The sequence below is a fragment of the Lepeophtheirus salmonis genome, unplaced genomic scaffold, assembly GCF_016086655.4.
Source record: "Lepeophtheirus salmonis unplaced genomic scaffold, UVic_Lsal_1.4 unplaced_contig_15140_pilon, whole genome shotgun sequence".
In the NCBI taxonomy this organism is placed as follows: Eukaryota; Metazoa; Arthropoda; class Copepoda; order Siphonostomatoida; family Caligidae; genus Lepeophtheirus; species Lepeophtheirus salmonis.
In genome coordinates, this window is record NW_027291305.1 from 1 (window position 1) to 3850 (window position 3850).

A 3850-nucleotide genomic window follows, 5' to 3' on the forward strand; every position below is an offset into this window, starting at 1 on the left:
GTATGCCTTTCTTATTTAAAAATATTATGCCCACTACCTATAGCCCAACAAAGCCCATCCAAAAATAGACATTGCAAAGTATCATGTTCTATTACCACAAAAACACCATCAAAGTGTGAATAAAAAGAATTATTTATTATTTTAATTAAGATTATTATCTATGAACTAAGTGAAATATTTGTGTAATTGGAAAGTAATATGAATAAAATTATTATTGTCTTCATAAAACCAAGATAGTGCATTTATTGATCAGGGTGTGATGTATACCTAATTGTGGAATAAATTTGAATAGATTTGATAATTTTCATATCATCAATATGTCGATTTTTCTTAATTGTTTCTTATCTTAATCAGACATTCAATTACATGTATCAATTTACCCAATGACATATATCAACTTACACCTACCCTGAGTTAAGTTGATACATTTGCCAATTTTTGTATTATTGAAAAAAAATAAGAAAGAATATCATATACCTATACGCATGATTACATTTTGTTAGGTAACCCTTTTGGCTACCTAGTTGCAAAATATTAGCCAAAGTAGATGATTCTGAACTTTTGAGGACATAAAGCCCAAAAGTGTATAAGCTCCTCCACCTTCCCCTACGTGAAAGTGAGAGGATTCAAGGGATTCTTTAATTGAATTACAGTCAGAATGATCTCCCAAATCTGTCATAAATTTTTGAAAGACTAAAGTAAAATTATATTTGAATTTAAAGTGGAATAAATAATAATATACTTCATAAAATGATCTGTAAAAGATACTTTATGAACATATTGACATCTTTAAATTGATATAGTTATGGCAATACCAAAATTATTATATTACAATGAACATTTTAAAAAATAAATATATTTGAAGCGCTCCTCCGTATGTTTTTAACATACCTAAATATTACAATTAGATTGTTTTGGTCAACTATTTCTTTTTTTAAGGCGTAAACTACTTCTTCATATCATCACTCAATGCATTTAATCTGTATGATAGGACTACAGGGCTTTTTAGTCTTTTTAGACCGATCAAACACTAATTATCATATGTTTAAGCCATCATTCATTATTTTTTTTGTTCGATATTATTATATATCGGTCTTTAATCCTAGTTAAGAGTGAAGAAAAAATAAAAACATAGCTAGAACTGTAGAAATGGCTAGAACATAGATCAAATGAATCACTATTATAATAAGATTAACAAAAAAGTTCAATGAATTATGTAAGTGCATTGGATCCAATAACATCATTATACACCTATATGTAGATAAATAATTGATTAATTATTCCGCCATGAATATGTTCACTACCACTATTTGTTCAATGAAATGCAGATGTACTTTCTATAATTAGGTGACAAACAAAATAAGATTAAAGAGACGAATGAAAAGCATTGAGATGACATGAGGCTATATTTTGACTATATAAACCTGGAAAGTCATCATCAAAAGGCATCATCATCAATCTGAACCTTCTGCAATCAACAAAAGAGCTCAAGATGAGAAACCTCTTGTTAATTTTGTTTTCATTTAATCTTTGCTCCATTGGGATTTCATCATCCATCAAGGACTATGTGACAAAAGACGAACTCGATCAAATTAACGATACGGAAGAAGTGACTGTGTCTCACTCTACAACTCCTAAAGGCTTTAATTTTGCCTTCTGCTTTTGGACAAGATTTTAATCTACAGTTGGAGAAGAATGATAAGTTAATCTCCCACGGCACAGATAGTTACTAGAAATGGTAATGATATCAAGAGCATTGGAACAAAGGATATTCATTGTCACTATATTCATAAGGGTGACGACTATGTTGCTTCCATTTCTTTATGTGGAGAGAACAATGCTTATGGGTACATTACAACTACTGATGGAAGAACTTTGAAGTCATGGAGTTAAGTCAAGGAAACGGAGGAGCATAACCAAAAGAAATGGTGGAAACGAAACAAGCTCAAGACAGGACAAGATGTTAAAGATTAAAAAGAGCCTCTCTGCAAAAAGCTGAAAACTCTGAACCCATAATTACATCTCTTCCAACACCTTCAAAGCGTTTCTGGATCGGATCGTAGAGCAATTGAAACTGCTGTTTTTGTTGACCCTTCTGTCATTCGTAAATTCGATCCCTTCTTTCAAGAATCTCCAGAGAATATCAGGGACTTTATTGTTAGTTACATGAATGGAGTACAGTCTTTATATCATCATACAAGTCTTGAAGGACTTGATTTTGATCTCTCTATTGTTCGTCTTGAATTATTAGAGAGTCAACCCTCTAATCTACCAACCCATGGAGGAGAGCGAAGTCTTCTTTTAAAGTCTTTTGCAAATATCAAAGCTCACTCAATACCAATAAAAATGGTGAAGCTGGCCATTGGGATTTAGGGATTTATGTCTCTGGAATCGACTTTTATGCTGATTCCAATGGGAAAACATCTTATGGAACAATGGGCCTTTCTCCCTGTTTCTGGTATTTGTACTGAGGATTATAACTGTGTCATTGCTGAGCTTGGAGTCAACAATAAAAGAGGAAAACCATATCCATCAGCTGGTTTTACATCCAGTCTATGTGCTAGCTCATGAATTGGGTCATAATCTAGGCCTTCATCATGATGGTCGTTCGGGAAATACTTGTGATAAAAATGGATTCATCATGTCAGCATCAAGAGGCACGAAGGGTGAAAGTACATGGTCAAAGTGCAGTATGGAAAAACTCAAATCCCAGGAGCATAAATGTTTGGAAAATGATCCAGCAAGCCCATCTGATCATCCATTGGGAAAGAGAATGCCTGGACAAAACTGGAATATGAATAAACAATGCCAAATCTTATTATTGGACTTTGAAGCTGCAGCAGATCACTCTGATGATACATTGGAGGACATATGTTACATTTCTCAAATGTCAATCACCAAAGCGATTAGGATTGTATAGAGCAGGCCCTGCACTTGAGGGAACTTCTTGTGGAAAAGGTAAATGGTGTTTGGGAGGAATTTGTGTAAAAAGTGAGGACTCTCAAGCCCCTACCCCTGGAAAATGGTCTGAATGGTCAGAAGGAACATGCGAATCCTCTTGTTTGGATAATTCTAAAGGTTATAGAATCAAAAACGCACGTGCCTAGAAGGAAATTGTGTAGGGAAATCGGTTTCTCATGAATTATGTGATGACTCTTCCATTTGTAAGGAGCGAACAAGCATCCCAAAATTCGCAAACAAAGCCTGCGCTTCATTTATTGCCTATAGACCAGAGTTAACAGGATTAGGAGCAATGGTTAAATATTCTTCACGTAGAGAAGACCAATCTTGTACGGTTTACTGTAAAATGGGTTGGCCCTGAAGTATCAAAGTACAGTATACCCCTACGATGGAAGTAAATGACATTCCCTAATGTGGATAATCATTTTCTGATGGTACACTTTGTCATAAGGATGACGATGGCAATAAGTACTACTGTCTACGATATAAATGTATTTTAGAAGGGCAAGATCAGGGAAATCAACAGCAATTAAATTAAACATAAATCAAAATGCTCCTCTCTCTGATAAAAATGATCAGATTTCAGATGCACACTACAAGATTTCTTCTCTCTTAATGAGGATAAAACACCCATAAAATCTACCATTGACAATGATCAGCTAGAAAATTCGAACGAAGAAGAATATGAGGATAATGATATTTTTGAATTTTAAAATGGGTGGTTATGAACCATCTTTTATAATCAAGTATCTTAGTAAAATTACCATAATTATTTTTTAAATTGTACTTTTTATACAATATATAAATATATTAACTAAATCAATAATAGATCCTACTTTAACCTTATTTCCACTAATACGGGCTAATGTGCAAACTAAATAGTTCTAAG

General features: G+C 33.4%; 1 pseudogene; it reads left to right on the forward strand.

Annotated features, from left to right (window-relative positions):
* Window positions 1-2042: 2042 nt before the first annotated feature.
* LOC121130997 (A disintegrin and metalloproteinase with thrombospondin motifs 18-like) lies at window positions 2043-3640 on the forward strand (annotated as a pseudogene).
* The last annotated feature ends 210 nt before the right edge of the window (window positions 3641-3850 follow it).